We start from the raw sequence: 22,637 nt of genomic DNA, 5'->3' as shown, positions 1-22,637 counted from the left end.
ATAGTTAGTGTTAAAACTTCCCCATGATTGATTTTGACAGTTGAAATCCCCAAGTACTAAGAATGGGCAAGGCAAAGTAGATAATAATTGACTAAACTCATTATATAAGGAAGTGGAAGGGTGAGGTATGTACACAGAAATAATACAAATTTTATTTACAATCACAGCAATGGCATTAATGCCATCACTGAGAGGAGGGAGAGAAAAAATCTTATATGAAAAAGTGTTCTTAATGAGAATGGCCACTCCACCAAACCCATCAAATCTATCACTTCTTACAGTAACAAAACCAGAGATCCTAAAGGGAAACTCTGATTTTAACCATGTCTCAGAGAGACATATAGCCATAGGCTTATATTTATTTATTAAGTAAATAATATCTATTTTTTTGCTAACAGCACTCCTACAGTTCCACTGAAGGATTTTGTGGTCCATAATTATTAAAGTTTTGGTTTAAAGCTGTCAGTAAAGAATTGGCGACGTTGGACGGTAAAAAGTTAGTATTTGAAAATGAACAACTAGAATTTGAAAGTAATTTGATAAGTTCCAAAATTATTTCAGCAATAGATTGCTGAGGGATTGTATTTGATCTCTGTTTTAAAACATAACCATCAGGCATTTGAGAATTGTGATTATTATATTCATTGTTAATTGTTTCATGCATGGAGCGGTCATACCCTCTGGTTTGTTTAGGAGGGGCACGACGTTGAGTGAAAACAGTTTTTTTATGAGAACTGTTAGATGCCATAGGTTCATATGATCCAAAGCTAGAGGCAGGGTGTTTTTCATCGGACTTGGGAGGAGAGGAAGCTGCTACATCAGCATACAATTTTGATGTTGGAGGGTGGATCTTGGCTGCTTCTGCATATGATAAACAGCTCTGGGCCATTGAAATTTTAATCTTTTGCTGTCTTGAGAACTCCGGACACACTTTACTAGTGGCAAAGTGGCGACCAGAGCAATGGAGACAGCAAGAGTTTTCATATATAACTGAACATGTTTCTGAGGTATGATCATCACCACATTTAAAACAACGTGGTTTTGATCTACAGAGGACTTTAGTGTGGCCAAATTTGCAGCAGTTATAGCACTGTATTGTGGGGAAAATATATAGTTCTACCGGGAGAGCTGTGTAACACATGTACACCCTTTTAGGTAGCACTTGTCCATCAAAAGTCAGTACTACCATGTTGGTGTTGGAGAATGAAATTTTGCCATCAGTTATATTTTTCTTTTTGATTCTCCTAACCTTGATAATTTGGCCACATCCTATAGGAACAGTGATATTTTCCTGAATTTCTTCCTCCGACCATTCCTGGGGCACACCTTTTACAATACCAACTCTTGTAATAGTGAAGCTAGGAATAAAAACTTTATAAGAAAGAGCAATTACAGAATTTTCAGTGAATAAATTTGCATCTTTATAATTTGTAAAAGCCATGGAAACTCTATTTCTGCCAATACGCTTTAAACTACCATTGACAATGTTCTTAATGTTAATTTTTTTCAAATCTTTACCAAATTGGATTGGGTGTAAAGTAACAGGGTCCGTTGGGGATGATGTTATTTTTTGGACGTGAACAGTGAAAGGGCCTGAGTCTGATTCCACATACTTTCTGTTTAGTGGTTTTGTACTTTGTGGAGGGAAGGAGGTCGGTAAGTCAGTTTTTTCACTATTTTCGTTATTTATTTCAGTAGGAACTGATTTATCATCGGAGTCATCAGAACATTTACACTGATCATATACTTTTCCGTCTTTACTTTTACGTTTTTTAGAGTTGCAATGTCTGCACCTTTTACGGGGTTTACTACGTTTCCGTTCAGATTTAGGGAGAAGACCATCCTCCGTGTCCATTGAAGAGTCCTCAATGGTAATATTATATGCTACAGAAGGTGTTTTAGTAAACGTTAAAGGAGGTCCAGGGCCGGTTCCCGGACCGCCGGGATCGTCTGGGGGATCGACCCCCATAGTATAGAAAAGACACTTACCAAATATTTAAATATGTATACTATTTACACAATTTTATATAAATAAGTAATAATAATAATAAACTAACAACTATTTTACACTCTACTGATCCACTTTACAATTATTTATAATCGAAAACCAAAAACACGTCCGCCAAATTAGAAGTTTCCCGCGCTTTTTTCAAAAATGGAAGGTCAAGGATGGAAGCTTTGACATTATCTATGTATCTATGGATGGAAGATATTAATCTATGGATGGAAGGATACATAGAATGTATTATCTATGGAAGGAAATATTCTTTAGACCATTAAAAAGAATAGACCCGCACCCAAATTCACCAACAAAAAAGTGTTGTTTTTTGAGGGGGACGAGGTAAACTCACACATCGAAAACATTTAACACCATTAAGTATATTCTCTGTCCATACACTACACACAACTATACAATTGACTCGCAATACACACACGCGTAATTTTTACACAGACCAATCAACACATCGCTTACCCTGGAATTCATAGTCGTGAAGTGAACAATCCCCCACAAACCAATATTCAGTATTCACCCAGGGGCTGACTATTGAATCATCCTTCATTGCATTTCATAAACAAACTACTGGAGAGCCCCTAGGTGACTGGAGTTTCAAGCAAATGTTGTCTATGATTTTACATTAGATCTTTGAAAATTCTGTGACACAACCACAGAGAGACGTATTTTGTTAATTCTTTGACATTTTACAAAATAATTGAGTTTCTATTTTCTAATATTTTTGTTTTTATTTATCATAGTAAAATTTAATTCGTTCAAGAGTACAATAGATCAATTTTATCAAAAAGTTTCTTTCTCACAAGAAGGAGTTGTTAGAAAAATATTGAAGATATGTGGACGAACATGATCATAATCAAAATTATCAGCCGATGGACGTCCACTGCTGGACATAGCCGTCTTGCATGGACTTTCAAACACAACGGTCTCGAGCCGCCAGCGTCCAGCGGCTCCCTGCAACCCGCTTGATGCCCTCGGTCCACCTAGTGTGGGTTCGACCAACACTGCGATTTCATCGGCTCTTCGAACTATGTGGCCTGCCCATTGCCACTTCAGCTTCACGACTCGGTGTGCTACCTATGTCAGTGACTCTGGTTTGTCTGCGGATCTCCTCATTTGTGATTCGATCACGCAGAGAAATCCCAAGCATACTATTTACTTTATAAGTAGTTTGATATTTCATACTTTTGTGATGTGGAATCCTACTTGAAATAAAAAAAATATTGTCAGAGGAAATTTGTTTATTTTACTCAAAACCACCTATAATTACCTGAAATAATTACAAGTAGGTACTATTATGCTGTATTTTTTTACAATTTATAGTAAGTGCAGTAAATAAATATAAGTGTAGCTTATCCTTAGGAATAGTGGTAAAATTGCATTTCACAAAGCTTTAGATCACATAATATTATATATGTATTTAGTAGGTAAGCTTGGCCTGGTAATGGGCTGATAATAATGAACCACACAGACTTATTGCAATTCTAAAAGCAAACCTATATCCTTTTGATACAAAGTTTAATTAATAACAACAATAAATACATAATTTACATATAACTTATTGTTATTATTGTATATTTTTATAGGGCCAGACTTAAATGAAAAATGCAGAAGTAAACATTTAATAATTATCTTTATTAAAGATTTGAATCAATAAATTTTTATTTTCCATCATTAAGATTTGTATATATTTTCTATTGTTATGGACTTCAGAGTGAGTGACCACCTTACAATACACTGCACTCACTCCTACTACTTCAATATTAAATGCTGCTGACTTTTCAAGGAGGGTCTTCCAATTACTGTGATCTGAAAACTCAGATTTTCAAGGACCAAAGTATTCTCAGTATTCTTGGTAAAACAGTATTCTCAGAGCTCATCACTGCTATTCCCTGCCATGATAGCCGGTTTCTTTAAATCTGTGTATAGGGTCCTCCGGGGTTGTTTATATGTATACCTATGCGTGACATCAATACAGCTTGACTTTTGGCATTTCTGTTATTTCATAGAACGCTTGATGGACTGCATTTACAGTCTGAAAATAAACATTATGTTAGTTACATTTATGTAGGTTATATATTTCCTAAATCAAAACTAGATAGGTATACCTAACATTTATATAGGTTAGATTACAAACAAACAAACTAATTAAATTCTTCATCATGAGTATGTTAAGCATGAGTCTCCTCTCAGAATGAGAGGGATAAGGTCCACCACGCTGGCCCAATGTGAATTGGCAGACTTCACACATGTAGAGACAATGTTTTTCCTTCACCGTATGAGACATGTAATATACATTTAAATTCATAAAATGCACATAACTGAAATGATTTGGAGGTGCATGTTTCAGACAGCATTTGAACCTACACCCTCCGAATAGAAGGCAGAGGTCATATCTACTGGGCTATATGGATTTTGACCTACTCCTAATTTATCTATACTAATATTATAAACAGGAAAAATTTGTTTGTTTGTTTTGAATAGGATCTGTAACTACTGAACTGATTTGAAAGATTCTATCACTGTTGGGAACTTACACCATCATAATCAAAGGCAGAGGTCATACCCACTGGGCTAATTGGTTTTATATCTACTCCTAATTTATCTTTACTAATAATAGAAACAGAAAAGATTTGTTTGTTTGTATGTTTTGAATAGGCTCTGGAACTACTGAACCAATTTAAAAAATTCTTTCACTGTTGGGAAGCTACACTATTCCCGAGCTCTATAGGCTATATTTTATCCCCATATTCTTACGGAAATGGGAACCACACAGGGTGAAACCGCGCGGCGTCTTCATGAACAAAAAATTATTGATAATGAACAAAGGTAGGTACGTACCTGATAACATCCCGTTTCATAGAATCGAAGTGCTGCTAGAATGTATAATACTAGCGGTATTGGTATTCCTCTCTTGGTCTTCTGTGTTCATTCTTCATCAAACAGAGACATATTATGCCTAATATGAGAATCTTTCGTACATTCCATATCGCCATAGTATTATACCTACTGGGTTTACGCAATTGCGAATATATATCGTGGGCACTGATATAACTCGCTGTTTATAACTTCACTTATAACGATCCGAACGTCCACTTTCTAATAAATAAATCAAGAATAACAACAAAAAAAATGCCAGGGGATGGTTTGGCTGACAAATATCGGTAATTCAGCAGTCAGCCGCCAGCTCCTGTCAAATGAGGGGTTTCTTTTGTCTATGAAACGCGTAGGGGTTGAATTCGACACATAGCGGCTGAATAATCCACCGTAAAGACTATCCACAGAATATATAAATAGAATTTTCGATAACATGATCGATTTTTTGTTGTTCCGTCAAAAGAATCGATTCTTTTTAGAAATTGTTTTTATTAAAAATTTGATAAAATTGTGGTAGAAAACTTACAAATGAATCGTCACACCATCTTTTACTAAGCTACAAGTTTTTGGCCGTTTTTTATGCCATTCAACTACACAAACCGGCATTTTTAGGGAGCTCTTTACACGAGGAAAAGGATTACAACTATGAATGATCGATTCTATAGCAACAGTTTTTATAAACGCGTTAGATCATTGATTCTTGATCTTTGACAGAGGGGTGACGGTTCACGAGGCAGGTCCTTTCTTTTTAATGGTCTAAGTATCAAACTCCGTTAATGATTTATTTAAAAATCCGTTACCTAATTAAAAATTATCAACAGCTTGTATCTTTATCAGGCCCTCCCAACCGTAGAATAAAAAATGAGAATCCTCCATCCTTTACTAACAAAAGAGAGAGATATCTCCATCCTTCTCCTTGTTATGGGCTGTAGTAGGTGGTGGCCATGCCTATCTCTTTCACCTGTACACTTAAATAAACTTGCACACTGTTACAATTCTAAGTATCGAAGAACTGATGTGATTGGTCAAATTTACACAAAGAAAAATAATAGCTTTTATGAATGAAAGAGAAATGTGTTTATAGAACGTGTGTAACGGTGGAATTCATAGTCGTAGTAGGGGGCCCCTAAGGGGATTATTCAGCCGCTATGTGTCGAATTCAACCCCCACGCGTTTCATAGACAAAAGAAACCCCTCATTTGACAGGAGCTGGCGGCTGACTGCTGAATTACCGATATTTGTCAGCCAAACCATCCCCTGGCATTTTTTTTTGTTGTTATTCGTGATTTATTTATTAGAAAGTGGACTTGGAAAGTGTTAAGACTGTGTATAAACAGCGAGTTATATCAGTATCCAAGATAAATATTCGCAATTGCGTAAATCCAGTTTAATACTATGGCGTTATGGAATGTACGAAAGATTCTCATATTAGGCATAATATGCCTCTGTTTGATGAAGAATGAACACAGAAGACCCAAGAGAGGAATACCAATACCGCTATTATTATGCATTCTAGCAGCACTTCGATTCTATGTAACGGGATGTTTCCAGGTACGTACCTTTGTTCATTATCAATAATCCCCGTATTCTTACGGAAATTCCTATTTCCGTAAGAATACGGGGATAAAATATAGCCTATAGAGCTCGGGGATAGTGTAGCTTCCCAACAGTGAAAGAATTTTTTTAATTGGTTCAGTAGTTCCAGAGCCTACATACCTACATACAAACAAACAAATCTTTCCTGTTTCTATTATTAATAAAGATAAATTAGGAGTAGATATAAAACCAATTAGCCCAGTGGGTATGACCTCTGCCTTTGATTATGAGGTTGTAGGTTCCCAACAGTGATAGAATCTTTCAAATCAATTCAGTAGTTCTAGATCCTATACAAAACAAACAAACAAATTTTTCCTGTTTATAATATTAGTATAGATAAATAAGGAGTAGGTCAAAATCCATATAGCCCAGTTGATATGACCTCTGCCTTCTATTTGGAGGGTGTAGGTTCAAATGCTGTCTGAAACATGCACCTCCAAATCATTTCAGTTATGTGCATTTTATGAATTTAAATGTATATCACATGTCTCATACGGTGAAGGAAAAACATTGTCTCTACATGTGTGAAGTCTGCCAATTTACTTTGGGCCAGAGTGGTGGACCTTATCCCTCTAATTCTGATAGGAGACTCATGCTTAACATACTCATGAAGAAGAATTTAATTAGTTTGTTTGTAATCTAACCTATATAAATGTTAGGTATACCTATCTAGTTTTGATTTAGGAAATATATAACCTACATAAATGTAACTAACATAATGTTTATTTTCAGACTGTATGTGCAGTCCATCAAGCATTCTATGAAATAACAGAAATGCCACAAATCAACCTGTATTGATGGCAGACATAGGTATACATATAAACAACCCCGGAGGACCCTATACACAGATTTAAAGAAACCGGCTATCATGGCAGGGAATAGCAGTGATGAGCTCTGAGAATACTGTTTTACCAAGAATACTGAGAATACTTTGGTCCTTGAAAATCCGAGTTTTCAGATCACAGTAATTGGAAGACCCACATACCTTGAAAAGTCAGCAGCATTTAATATCGAGGTAGTAGGAGTGAGTGCAATGTATTGTAAGGTGGTCACTCACTCTGAAGTCCATAACAATAGAAAATATATACAAATCTTAATTGAATGAATGATGGAAAATAAAAATTTATTGATTCACATCTTTAATAAAGATTATTATTAAATGTTTACTTCTGCATTTTTCATTTAAGTCTGGCCCTATAAAAATATACAATAATAACAATAAGTTATATGTAAATTATGTATTTATTGTTGTTATTAATTAAACTTTGTATCAAAAGGATATAGGTTTGATTTTAGAATTGCAATAAGTGTGTGTGGTTCATTATTATCAGCCCATTACCGGGCCAAGCCTACCTCCTAAATATATAATATTATGTGATCTAGAGCTTTGTGAAATGCAATTTTACCACTAATCCTAATGATAAGCTACACTTATATTTATTTACTGCACTTACTATAAATTGTAAATAAATACAGCATAATAGTACCTACTTGTAATTATTTCAGGTAATTATAGGTGATTTTGAGTAAAATAAACAAATTTCCTCTGACAATAATTTTTTTATTTCAAGTAGGATTCCACATTACAAAAGTATGAAATATCAAACTACTTATATAGTAAATAGTATGCTTGGGATTTCTCTGCATGATCGAATCACAAATGACAGACAAACCAAAGTCACTGACATAGGTAGCACAGCGAGTCGTGAAGCTGAAGTGGCAATCGGCAGGCCACATAGTTCGAAGAGCCGATGAAATCGCAGCGTTGGTCGAACCCCCACTAGGTGGACCGAGGGCATCAAGCGGGTTGCAGGGAGCCGCTGGACGCTGGCGGCTCGAGACCGTTGTGTTTGAAAGTCCATGCAAGACGGCTATGTCCTGCAGTGGACGTCCATCGGCTGATAATTTTGATTATGATCATGTTCGTCCACATATCTTCAATATTTTTCTAACAACTCCTTCTTGTGAGAAAGAAACTTTTTGATAAAATTGATCTATTGTACTCTTGAACGAATTAAATTTTACTATGATAAATAAAAATAAAAAGTAAATGAAAATATTAGAAACTCAATTATTTTGTAAAATGTCAAAAAATTAACAAAATACGTCTCTCTGTGGTTGTGTCACAGAATTTTCAAAGATCTAATGTAAAATCATAGACAACATTTGCTTGAAACTCCAGTCACCTAGGGGCTCTCCAGTAGTTTGTTTATGAAATGCAATGAAGGATGATTCAATAGTCAGCCCCTGGGTGAATACTGAATATTGGTTTGTGGGGGATTGTTCACTTCACGACTATGAATTCCACTGTAAGATTGTTTTGAATTTGTTGCCTCGTGCCTGCACCGCCATTGTAATTTTACTGCGAAAGATTGGTTTTGACTTTTCAATAATTGAAATCATTGAAATTCGCATGAGCGCCGCTGGAATTACTAATAATAAGGATAAATCTTTCTTGTTAATTAATTATCTTCACTATTTAAATGAATTTTGATTAATAAAAAGATATACAATGTAGTTCGATTCGTGCTTGGTTATTGATAAAAGTAATTTTGTTTTAAATTAAAAATGAGGCAATGTGTTATTCCCAAGTGTAAAACGCGATCAAATTACGTGCTGTACCTTTTACTGATAGTGATAACACTAGATGGGAGGCATGGTTCATCAATTGTCCAATATTACGGAAATATACTCGTAGGCAGTTAGAAAACGTTGAAACTTGTGAAAACCACTTTCTACCCAGGTATGTAATTATCATAGATTGACAAAGGATGCTATTCCTACTTTAAATTTAGAAATTACACTATCTACTCCTAATCAACCCCTTCAATCTGATCCAAATACTATTTCACCACCATCTGTAATTTCAAAATTTCTAGATTTTTTTTCCATTCATTGTAATGAATTCCTGTACAATAGTTGACCATATTCCGTCTACTTTTACATTACATACAGACAGACATCTTCAAACCCATTAAATTTCAGAGAGTCAGTCTGACAGTGGTAAAGAACAGTTTTCAATGTTGTCTCCGGTCAATGTTATTGAAAATTCCAATTTACAAACTGATGTTGAGTCTACTTTACAGACTTCAACTGCGAGTCAAGCTGATTCCATACCTGCTAATTGTGAGTCTGCTTTAGAAAACATACCAGTGCACGTTAGGTCATATAACAGACTCAAGTCATGTAGAAAGCTAGATTTAGTTCATAGAGTTCCGGAAGATAAGTTTGAAACTCTTCGTAAGAAAAATTCACGTCAAGCTAATAATAATCATTAAAGAAACAACTAAAAATTAAAACTCAACTTAACAGATTAAAGGCTAAATATCAATCTTTAACTAAATTAAAACTTTTTGTATCAAAGTATCCCCTGTTAAGTCATTTTGAAAAGGTATTAGTAGACTCACAATTAAGATTATCTGGTGTTAAATTCAGAGGTGCTAGATATATCTACCAATGATGAAAAAATTTTTGCACTTTCCTTATCTAAAATTAGTCCAAAATGTTATACTTTCATACAGGTGTTATTCAAGGTTTTGAGGATATACGAAGTGGTGTCAGAACAAATAATGTTGCTGATTAAGTTTTAGTTTTTATGCTGTGTGGAATATTTTCTTCTTGGAAACTACCTTTAGCTTTTTATTTTGTCCGAGATGGAATTAAAACTTTAAATTTAAAAAATATTCTTAAAGAACTTCTTGATGCTATATTTAAATCAGGATATGGAGTGAGATGTACTGTCTCAGATCAAGGGTCTGCTAATGTTGCAGCAATAAATTCATTAATATCTGAGATTTACTTATTAACCGTAATAATAGTAATGATCCTGATAATGTCTTTTATTATATATATAATAATAATAATAAAATATATATGTTTTCGAAACAATTTTCAGAAAAAAGACCTACTTATTGGTAATCAACGTGCACAGTGGTCCATCATTGAGGAGCTCTATGCTACAGATGGTGAAGCCGGACGTGCAAGAACCACAACCCTGACGGATAAACACATTAGACCAACTTCTTATGACAAGATGAAGGCAAGTTGTTTTAATCCCTTTTTAATACCTTTAAACTAGCATTCCTTGTGTATATACAAGCTGAATCTCTGAAAAAGTTCCAACAATTTAAATGAAATTTAATATGCAAGGGTTTCGGAGGTTTACTGTTAGTAGGTGCGCCAAAAAAAATTTGAACAAAGCTCACAGAGATATTCATATAATGCACAAGTATGAGACAAATATTTTAGCATTCCATGGGTTCATGGTGATCCTCTCGCACCTTCTATGGTGTACAGATACAGACTAACTACATAGCCATTTTTAGTCAATTCATTTGTTATACTACAGCCTTTCGTAATGAGTACTGTTTACCAACAAATAAATTAGAAATGAATGTAGATAACACATGTCTTTTTATAACTTATTTATTTTAAATTATGTATGGTTTGTTTATAAAATGTTATATAAAATATATTTACCATATCTGATTGTTCTATGGTAATTAATCAAATTTATTTTCATTAATTTAAGAGCAAGTTAGTTATAATTATTACTAGCGGAAATCCGTGTGAAAATCGAAACACACTTTCAACCCTTTCGCCACTTCTATGTATATTTTCATATGTTTTATATCACACCATCACACTTCACGAAGATTTTGTGTGTAAGTGTGTAAGTATGTTGTTGTATGATGATAAAGATTAAGGACAGTTAATGGAATTCCTCAACAGTTTTAAGTAGCTACTTTGTGATTGGGTTTGATTAATTTGTATTGATGAGGAGTTTTCACCTAGATGGGTTGTGACTGTCATGAGGGGTCCGGTTAGGAATACGAAAGACACTTAACGGAACTCTTCAACGATTTACAGTAGCTACCTTTTGTTAGGAATTTAAGTTGTGTAATCATGTCATCTCTTTTTATTTTTATTTATTTATTTTATAACAATATTTATATTAGATATAATAACATCACCATTAGGTGCACTAACATAGATAATAAGCTAATAACTACTAACACTGTATGGGTCAATGGCCTGAAATAAACAGATTTTATTTATTTTTTTATTTATTTATTAGGTAATGACCAGGATTTCTCTCTGGGGCACGCAGGTCTGAGTCTGACACCACCAAGTGTCTCCTGCTACTAAAATTTCTCTTAACAAGTTCAGTGCCACATCACACGACGTCGCGTGAAACGGCCTTTTACGCTGAGGCAGGTAACGTGACGTCGCGTGGTGATGACTAACAATCTTGTACGAGCTATAGAACATCAGCTGTATCATATTGGCTTTTAGTATTTATTCGGCCACTAAAGGAAGAAATGAACTGTTGACTAGTAGGCGTGGCTTGCTGATCTTGTTTTTGTTTTGTTTGCTTTTGCTAGTTCTGCATTGAGCAGCCGCGAGGTCAAGGTAAATTTTTAATTTACCAATGAATTTTTATAATTCAAGTTACCAATATATTATGATTTTTATAAATAACTAACGGACCCCCGCGACTTCTTTTCGCGTGAAAAGCGATGTAAACTTTCAATCCCTATTTCACAACCTTCTATATATATTTTTGCAAGTTTTTTAAAGTATAATAAATAGTCCACTAATTTTACTTAAGTTTCATTTGAATTCATTCAGTAGTTTTAGCGTGGTGCGCGGTAGATAGAGAGACAGACAAAAATAACAAAAAAGTGTTTTGGGCCTCAGTATCGATCATATTAGGGGTTAAAGTATGAAATTGCCGATCTGTACTGAAAATCTAAATTGTTTATTTTTTAATTTTTAACAAATTTATTTAATCAAAATAGTTGCCATTATTATCTATACATTGCTGCCATCTATTGGGAAGGTCATTAATGCCTTTGCGATAGAACTCCGACGATCTAGACTGCAAAAACTGTGTGAAAGCATTTTGTACTGCCTCCTGGGAAGAAAACTTCTTGTCACGTAGATAATTGTCCAAATCACGAAAAAAATGGTAGTCCGTTGGAGCAAGGTCTGGTGAATACGGAGGATGACGAATAGTTTCTAACTGCAGTTCCTGAAGGGTTAAAATGGTTTCTCGTGCTGTGTGAGGTCTCGCGTTGTCGTGGAGCAATAATGGTGAAGATCGATTCATGGGTCAGGGCTGTTTAACTGCTAGTTTTGTCAACATGGTTCGGAGTTCGGCGCAATAGACATCTGCTGTTATTGCTTGACCAGATCGGAGAAAACTATAGTGAATAACACCATGCTGAGACCACCAAACAGTTACCATTACCTTTTTATTGGTAAGATTTGCTTTAGGACACATATGAGGGGGAAACAGCGGGGCAAATCTTATCTCTATAATATCCTCTTGATTATTAGGTAATTAATTTTGATAAGGATTTAAGTTTACTTGTGTAAATAATAATGAATTTTATAGTTATAGTAAATTAAAATTTTTTGTATGTCATTAGGTGATAGAGTATGAAACGCTGTCAAACTTGATATTCGTGTTTCTATACCTACTAAAATTGTCAGTTCACCAGAAAACATGTTGAAGTACGTCATTTTATTTGGACGGTGTTAAGCTGTTATGTATCAAACCACAAAATGTGCGAAATTGAACTTTGAATGCAGTTTAGTTCAAAATTTCATAAAGAACACCACCGTATTATTATAATAATATTGTCTTCTATACTTTTTTCATATTTTGGTTACATTGGTACATTATTGCAATCTAATCAGATGGTTATATAATTCACAATCAAACTATTGTATTTAGCGTTTATGTGATATACTGCATTGGATGTAAAGGAAAATAATCTATTGCGCTATTCCTATTTTTGCCTTAATGTACTATCCCTCCTTTGATACCTACACATAATTTTAAATACAACCGACTTTAAAACTTTAACGTACCCACGCAACTAAAAAGGGAAAAATAACATTATAATAATTTCTACCTATTGATCACTTTGAAGTCGGTGTCAAGCCTGTGATCTATTAATTCAAGGCGTATCGTAAAGATTTTTGTCTCAGACATTCTTTTTGTCAGTCTTGTTTTTAACCGACTTCAAAAAGGAGGAGGTTCTCAATTCGGTCGGTATTTTTTTTTTTTTTTTTTTTATGTATGTACACCGATTACTCAAAGACGCCTGGACCGATTTCAAAAATTCTTTTTTTGTTTGAAACGGTATAGCCCCCATTTGGTCCCATTGCCATCATGTCAAGATCTGATGGTGGAATCCTGGAGAAATTGAGGGGAACTTTCGAAAATTATATGGGTGTCTAGTGTGTTCGTATACTTTTCCATTTAGTACTTTTAAGCACTATAATTTCATGAAGGTTTAAAGTCGATCTGATGATGGAGCCATAAAACAGACGAGGGAACTCCTCGGCGATTTACAGCAGTTACCTTGTGTTTGGGCTTGATTAATTTGTATTAATCAGAACTTTCCACATAGGTTGTGACTGTCATTTAGGGGTTTGGTGATGAAGACCAAGGACAATTAAGGGAACTCCTTAACAGTTTACAGTAACTACCTTGTGTTTGGCCTTGATTAATTCGTATTGCTGAGAACTTTCTAAATATATGAGTTGTGTCTGTTATTAGGGGTCTGATGATGAAGACCAAGGTCAATTAAGGGAACTCCTTAACGGTTTACGGTAGCTACCTTGTGCTTGGGCTTGATTAATTTGTATTGCTGAGAATTTTGTACCAAGATGGGTTGTGACTGTCATTAGGAGTCTGATGTATTCGTTTGAGATGAAATTTTACACTAAAAATGGAAAAATAATAAAAATTTTAATAAAAAATACAACCGACTTCAAAACCTAAAAACGTACCCACTAAACTAAAAAGTGAAAAATAACATCATAATATGTTCTACCTGCTGATCAGTATGAAGGCGGTGCTTAGCTGGTGTTGACTTAATTAAAGCCATTTCTGACAGGACCACATGAAACAACACTGTCTGCAAAATCTAAATCTGTAAGATATTCTCACATGGCTTGAATTAATACATCACCGGCTTAGCACCGCCTTCATACTGATCAGCAGGTAGAACATATTATGATGTTATTTTTCACTTTTTAGTTTAGTGGGTACGTTTTTAGGTTTTGAAGTCGGTTGTATTTTTTATTAAAATTTTTTGTTCTTTGTCTTTTTGTCATTCTTTTTGTTCAGACAAAAAAACGAACAAAGTGATCCATAGGTAGAAAATATTATAATGTTATTTTTCAGTTTCGTGAGAACGTTAAAGTTTTGAAGTCGAATAGTAGATTCGACTTCAAAACTTTAACGTTTATTAGAGTAGAGTAGAGAGAGAACAGCATTAGAGTTAAAATCTACGAGTTATCAATAAATACTCTGTGAATCTTTACTTTCTAAACATACTAATATTATACAGGTAAAGTTTGTGGGATTGTAAGGGTTAATCTCTGGATCTACTTAACCGATATTCAAAATTCTTTTAACACTATAAAGCCTCGTTATTTGTGAGTGTTAAATGCTATAATTTATCTCCGTATTCTCACGGGAACGGGAATTACGCGGGTGAAACCGCGGGGCTAGTCTATACTAATATTGTAAAAAGGTAAAATTTGTGAGGTTTTAGAGGGTAGACTCTGGATCTACTGAACTGAATTTAAATATTCTGTTAATAATAGAAAACTACATTATTTATTAGTATTATAAGCTATATTTTATCCCCATACTCCGAGGAGAAAACCGCAGAGCGTCTGCTAAAAAAAGTTTGAGGAATTGTAAGGGGTTATCTCTGGATCGACTAAACCGACTTTGAATATTTTTTTACCAATAAAAAGCTACGTTATTTGCGAGTGTCGTAGGCTATTCTATCCACATATTCTCTCGGAAACGGGAACTACGCGAGTAAAACCGCGGGGCGTATTTTAAAATATTATAATGAGGTAAAGGTATTGTAGGGGTAATCTCTGGATGTACAGCACCGATTTTGAAAATTTTTTATACCACTAGAAAGCCACGTTATCTGTGAGTGCCTTAAACTATATATTATCCTCATACTCTTAAGGAAACGGGCATTACATGACTGAAACCGCGGGGCCTCTACTAAAATACTATAAAAAGGTAAAGTTTTGGGTATTGTAGGGGGTAATCGCTTGATCTACTACACCGATTATGAAAATTATTTTAACATACTAGAAAGCGCCATTATTTGTTAGTTTTACAGGCTTCATATTCCCACGGAAAAAAGAATTACGCGGGTGAACCTGCGAGACGTCGGCTAATGATGAATATATCACCCCTATTTTCTCACCCTTAGGGTAGTAACTTTTTTTTTAAACTAATATGAGACTAATATTGAAGTCATAGTATATATTAGTATCTTATAAAAGAAAAATTATTAAAATCTGACTATAATATAAAAAGTTATTCGTGGGTTTACTTTACAATTAATGGGTAGGTATACATTCAATTAGGGTTAGATTTTTTTTCGTATTTGAAATTTATATGGGACCTAATTCGAAATATATTTTTTTTCATTATATTTCCTTTCTAACAAAACAAAATTATCAAAACGGACTGCTCAGGATTGTGATGTTTGGAAGTCCCTACAAAAGGCCTATGTCCTACAGTGGACGTCCATCGGCTGATATGATGATGACGATGATGATAAGTTTGGAAAAAAATCCAACTCTATGGTTAGGAAAACAGGGGATGATTGAGTGTATACCCATTAATTGTAAAGTAAAACTACGCAGAACTTTCTTATAGTGAAGTAGATTTTGATTTTTGATTTGGCTAGGCATTTCACCCAAGCACATAAAACGCGCTGCCTTGGCCCACACGCCTAATTATACCCCGGCCTTCGGCCGGGGGTTTGTGGTAGGGCCTCCGACCGTGGCCGCCGCATTATACCCAAGCACATAAAAAGCGCAAAATCCGGCCGCGCACCGAATAGCTCAAAGCAAAAGCGGGACCGGAGCGGAAAAATAGCTCACAACGCGTTCTGGTCACAATAAAACATCAAATGTCGGTCTGTCTGTCTGTGTGTATGTTCGTTATAGGAACAAAAACTGCTCAACGGATTTTAACGAAACTTGGTACAATTATTCTTCATACTCCTGGATATAGTATACTTTTCATCACAATACGATCAATAGGAGCAGAGTAGTGAAGGGTAAACGTATGTAGGGAAAACGGGAGAAGTTACTCCCGTTTTCGTAAGAAGAGGTTTAAGGGCGGACGAAGTCGCGGCCATCCGCTAGTCTTCTAAAATAGTAGATTGTTATACAAGGGGCTAAAAAGACCCAATATATACGAGGTATTTTTAGGAGGCCCGAGACGTAAGGCGAGGGCTGCCTAAATAGAAACCGAGTTTATAATGGGTTTAGCCCCATGTGTTACACTCTACTTTTCACTACGATTGCGAGAAAATAAAATAGTTTAGTACATGTTCAATGATTTATTTTAATTGAAAATTAAATGTAAAATTAAGAAAAAAAAGTCTACAATTTTGGATATTAAGGACAATGCTTTTACCCGGTAACATAATTTCCGACTACTGTGAAGATGAATAATGAGTATGTGAGGTAAACGTGGGAGATAATAGTTTAAAAAACTCCTTTCGTAAGTGAATCCATTCGTTGTTGTTTTCTCCACTTATTAAATTTTTCGTAGGTATTCGTAGGTATCGTAGGAAAGTATTTAAGTAAATGCGTTTCGACTTTTATGGCAACAGACTGAAGATTTCATCCATCTCCAAATTAAGATCACCATTCTCACTAGATGAAAACAACAATAACAATTATTGTTGAAAAATATGTAAGTTACGGTCACAAATTTACAATGAATTTCTGTAAAAAATCAAGTGTGTATTATTCACGCCAATTTTTTTTAAATTCCCGCTTTTTAATTTTATTTTTTTCACATGAGAAAAAGGCAAAGGTATTACACCGTAAAGGATGTCCCATGTCTTCAAATCTCGCTATATTCGCAACTCAATAAAAATGAAATAAAAAAATAAACGCATTCCACAGACAAGAACGGTGCATTTTATTCCAATTTAAAGTTTTTTATTTATTTTTCAAAACAATCGTGGCCTTACCTATAATGATTCTATTTTCGAATAAAACCTCCTCCGTTTTATAGTAGACTAGTACTTAGCTAGTACTCGTAACAGACAAGAATTAAAAAAACAAAATTACTTTAGCCCCTAGAGGCTAATATGCTTGTTTAGCCCCGCTGTGGAGTGGTAATATGACAGTGTTTTTGAGCAAGAGTAGTGAAAAATACTTTATTAAAGTTTATTTTTTACTAATAGTAATGTGGCAATACGTTAAAAACACGAATCACGCGTCTTCGCGTGATGAATATATATTTAAAAATGTATAACCTTATGTATTATTTTACCGAAGATTCAATATAAAAGTATTATTAGAACAAAAAAATGCAAATTAACGGCTTTTTAAGCAACTTAAAAAAAAGGAGGAGGTTCTCAATTCGACACTTGTTTTTTCATAACCAATTTTAAAAATTCTTTTTTTGTTAAAAGATTATAGTTCCAGATTGGTTCCATTAAATTTTTATGACAATCGGTTCAGTAATTTTGTGTTGAAATGAAAATAACGAATTTTCCCGTACTGTGGCGCTACTGTGTTCCGTACTGTGTTCACTATGCTAGGACACACTAAAGACAGAAAAATAAAATCTTTGTAATAAAAAACTTTAACCGACTAAAAATAAAAAGGGAAAAATAACATCGTATGTGCTACCTTCAGAGGGACTAGTGGCAGTTTGATACTGTGACGGTCGCGTTAGCGTAAATGCGAATTTATAAGGAATTGAAACAGCGCCATCTATACTACTACTACTGCACTGTTTCAATTCCATATAAATTAGCATTTACGTTATCATTTTGAAGGCAGTACCAACACAGTAATTCAGTAACTTAAGCCGATTAAATCATATCAATCAAGTTTTAGGATTTAAAAGAAACGGCTTTGATTATTATGTCACTCACTTGCCACCGCCTTCAAAGTAATCTGAAGGTAGCACATACTATGTTATTTTTCGCTTTTAAGTTTTTTTTGTTATTTTGAAGTCGTTTTGTTAAAAAGATTTTATTAATGTTGGCCATTTAGGTAATTCCAAGATTTTGGTTTGGCAATGAGGCAGAACTTGAACCTAGTACCTCGTGATCCGCACGGGCTAAGCACTGGACCAACGAGACAATAACTATTATGTTATTCATACTATTGTACAGTGTTAAATGTTCAATTTTTAACCAAATTTCATTTTAAATTACAGGTCAACCATGCAGAAGTATTCAGCAACACAGTCTACATCTCTTTATCGATGCATTTGAAGACATGCGAACGATTTAGAATGGACCATAATTATAGTGTCCCACCTATTAACATTGATAATGGCTTTTTCACTGCTGAAATAATATTATTCAAGAACAATTTGTTTGATAGCCTTAATGGTGGTGGTCATAAAAGTACCAGTTTACGTAATGCTTTATCTTTAGAATCAGATCACTTTCAGTTTTGGAATGAAGCAGTGAAAAACTACAATCAATGAAATTTGATGCTACAGGCTCAAGAAAAATGAGGCCAATTTCATTACGTAACTTTTGTCACGATATAAAAACCGTAAAGATTTTAAAAACATTTCAGGCGTTAACTTCTTGAGTCTTCAGCAATTAAACCAGGATCCCCTGGAATTTTTTCACAAATCAGAGGTCATGGTGGCTCTAATACACACCCAGACTGTCACAATTTTATTTCGTCATTTAAGACATTGTTAATTAATGATATGACATCTGATAGTTCTATATATGCAAATTGTTCTCGCGATAAAGATAAAATGCTCGGTTCTCTCAGGAGTTTAATTAATAGACCAAAAATAGATATTCAATGTATTGATTACACATCTCAGCATCAAAATTTAGATTTCATAGATACTTGTATTCTTTCCGAAAACGTTTTTCAAACTCAAGCTGTGTTTTTGCAGATGCAATTTGCAGATATTTATTTTCAAAACTAGATAGTGCAGACTGCCAAAGTTGTAAAAATGCACTATTGTCTGATGTAAATGAACCATTTCACTCTTTAATTGAATCCAGAGAATATAATGCAAGTACCAGAATTTTTTATCATCCGTCTCGAAATCTTTTGAGTCTTGTATGACAATGTATTTATTTAATTGAAGAAATATTGCCAAAAATTTGTAACGTTTACATTTACAACTTAGATTAGACTAACAGATTTAATTAACGTATTTAAAAATGGGCTCGATACTTCTTTCTTATCTTGTGACAAGCATAAATTGGATTTTTTTAACGCTTTTTGGTTGTTTGTCATTAGAATGCAAGTCAGACAATGGTGTATTAATTTTAATAGGAAGATGCACAATGTAGATACTAAAAAAACATACATACAGCCGAACGTAGAACCTCCTCCTTTTTGGAAGTCGGTTAAAAAGAAAGGAAAGGAAATGGAAGATATGCTTAAAAATAAAGTAAGTTAAGGTGCTAGCTATAGATCTACACGCCACCAAAGTCAGTAATTTTTTCATACCGTATGTTTATATTCATATTTTTTTAACTTTGAGTTTAAATTAAATATTATTTTTCATGCTGTTTATCAGTCTTTCAAATTTCCATTTTGAATTCTTTCAAACTATTTTATTACTTTTGTAAGAGTAAGTTATTAGGTATTTGTATTCTATTATTATATTTATTTTTTGTTAGACTATTATTATAGATTTTTGTTTGTTAAGAGTTAACTCAAAAACTTACACTACTGATTCTAGAAATCCACTCTTTACTAGAAAGCTACATCTGTAACATATACAGGCTGCTCGGGAGTATTTCCCATAACTTCAAGGTGTCGACGAGTCCACATAAAGGAACCGAACTGCATAACTAATATTTTTTTTAACGAATAAATAAAATCTTTTTATGTCTTCAAACATTAAAATACGTAAAACTTGGCTACGTCATAATTATAAATATGTATTAATGTATTATGTACGTCATTATATAAATTTATTATTATGTATTAATTTTCGTTAAAGAGTAACCCCAGAGTTATAGGAAATACTGCCAAGCACCCATTATAATCAAAACTACTATTCCGGTAAAACCATGGTCAAGTCTGCTAGTAATATACATATAATTAAGTATAAGTCCTAACAAATCTGTGCCTCCTGTGATATCCTGTCCTTTTTGTACTTTTAATTAGAAATCTTGCTCTTTGTATTACATTCTAATGTATATTGTAAAAAAATTGCTAAATTTGTAAAAAAAATGTTTAATACTGAAACAATGTGGGATTTCACAGTATTGTATGTGCTTTGTATTTTTATTGTTTTTAAAACAATAATTTTGCAAAACTCACAATCTTTGTTTTGTATGACAATAAATTACATAATTTTAATTAGGTTTTTAGGTAACCTTACTTACACTTACTTATTTTTATTATAATGTAGTCCAGTTATTTTAGGTTTCATCTGGGGAAAAATTCCTAGTGAGCTGAATTTTTGTATACACCTTTATTACGGCGTTATTATGAAGTTGTGAAAAATCGACATCGATATCGTGCCGGCTAAAAAAATTACAGAGGTCAAAAGGTCACGAATATCAGTTTTTTGCAAATATTTCGCGACCTATATTGCTCGGACGTCAATAGAGGTCATTATAAAAATTGTTCCTCATAAAATTGTCTACAAAAAATGTCTCTTATAGTTTTTCTGTAAAATTAACGGTTTTCCGATCATAGCGCTGAGAAAGCGGCAAGAATGCACTCCATACGGTATTGTATACCGTACACCAAGGCGTAAACTCTATTGCTTTTTAGTAATGTTTGTAAATGTCTCTAAATCTTTTATTTTACATTTAGATGTTTCCAGAAAGATATATTTATCGTATAGGGGTTTAGGTTTTTAGTAAGACGTACTATATCTCATTCTAATGACCTTCAATGGCAGATGTTTCGTATTTCATTGTTCCGAGACCCGTCCCTTTATACCTGCTACTGCCAGTTAGACTGAGTATACTCATAGCACGCACTCAAATACTTGATCAATCTACATCAATTTTTTTCAAAAAACCAGGAAAAAACAATGCTGAAACAAAAATATACTCGACTGATAGCCTCAACAAGTATCCACATTGCAAAAAAAATATTCTGTTTCTGCATGCCATGACCGGATGCGATACAACTTCAGCACTTTTTGGGAAAGGAAAATTGAAAGTCATGAAGATGTTTGAAAAAAGACCCGATTTAAACAATTGTACAGAAATATTCCAACAAGAAAATTGCTCTCGAGATGTCATTGTCAATACTGGAATACATTTTCTACTAGCTGTATACGGTGCTCCAAAATCAGAAAATTCAATTGATAATTACAGATAAAAGCTACAGCTTTGCTAAATTAACAAGACAAAGTACAGCTGTAAAATTTCCTTCATTACCACCTACTTCTTCAGATCAACAGCATATTTTTCGAGCATATTACCAAATACAAACCTGGCTAGGAAGAGACATCGATCCAGAACAGTGGGGTTGGGAGTTAAAAAATGATATGCTGCATCCAATAATGACTTTATTACCACCAGCACCCGATAAACTACTGAATGCAATCTTTTGTAATTGTACAAAAGGTTGTGGCGGCAAATGTGGATGCAAAAAAATTGGATTGAGATGCTCAAAAGTTTGTGGGCATTGCCGCGGCCAGTCATGCTTAAACGCCGAGTCAACGAATGATGAAAATGATTTAAATCAAGAAATAACTCCACTTGACATTTTGTCAGTAGCCAATAACGATAGTGAAGCTGAAAATATTGACAATAAATAAAAAAAAATTCAAAATTTTGATAAAAAAATATTAATTGTTAATTAAAATAAACTTTCATTATATATCATGGATTATGCCTACGGGGGAAACCATGTAAAAAACGCGCCTTGCATTCTACCTCGAAGGTGGTGAGGAAACGAGTGCATCGTTACAATGTAGTCGCTTTCTCAGCGCTATGATCGGAAAACCGTTAATTTTACAGAAAAACTATAAGAGACATTTTTTGTAGACAATTTTATGAGGAACAATTTTTATAATTACCTCTATTGACGTCCGAGCAATAGGTCGCGAAATATTTGCAAAAAACTGATTTTCGTGACCTTTTGACCTCTGTAATTTTTTTAGCCG

At 34.0% G+C, this 22,637-nt stretch overlaps 3 long non-coding RNA genes across 3 annotated transcripts; 2 read left to right on the top strand and 1 right to left on the bottom strand.

Moving 5' to 3' along the window:
• Positions 1-3,234: 3,234 nt before the first annotated feature.
• LOC128198487 (uncharacterized) lies at positions 3,235-5,212 on the bottom strand. Its single transcript, XR_008251249.1, has 2 exons — positions 4,853-5,212; positions 3,235-4,046 (listed from the first exon to the last, which is right to left on the bottom strand). It is a non-coding gene; the product is annotated as an uncharacterized LOC128198487 (long non-coding RNA).
• Positions 5,213-5,720: 508 nt separating this feature from the next.
• Positions 5,721-7,650, top strand: LOC128198494 (uncharacterized). Its single transcript, XR_008251255.1, has 2 exons — positions 5,721-6,439; positions 7,217-7,650. It is a non-coding gene; the product is annotated as an uncharacterized LOC128198494 (long non-coding RNA).
• A 1,149-nt stretch (positions 7,651-8,799) lies between these two features.
• Positions 8,800-10,522, top strand: LOC128198495 (uncharacterized). Its single transcript, XR_008251256.1, has 2 exons — positions 8,800-9,227; positions 10,380-10,522. It is a non-coding gene; the product is annotated as an uncharacterized LOC128198495 (long non-coding RNA).
• Positions 10,523-22,637: the final 12,115 nt, after the last annotated feature.

The sequence above is a fragment of the Bicyclus anynana genome, chromosome 11 (assembly GCF_947172395.1).
Source record: "Bicyclus anynana chromosome 11, ilBicAnyn1.1, whole genome shotgun sequence".
In the NCBI taxonomy this organism is placed as follows: Eukaryota; Metazoa; Arthropoda; class Insecta; order Lepidoptera; family Nymphalidae; genus Bicyclus; species Bicyclus anynana.
This window is presented reverse-complemented; position numbering and strand designations above follow the sequence as displayed.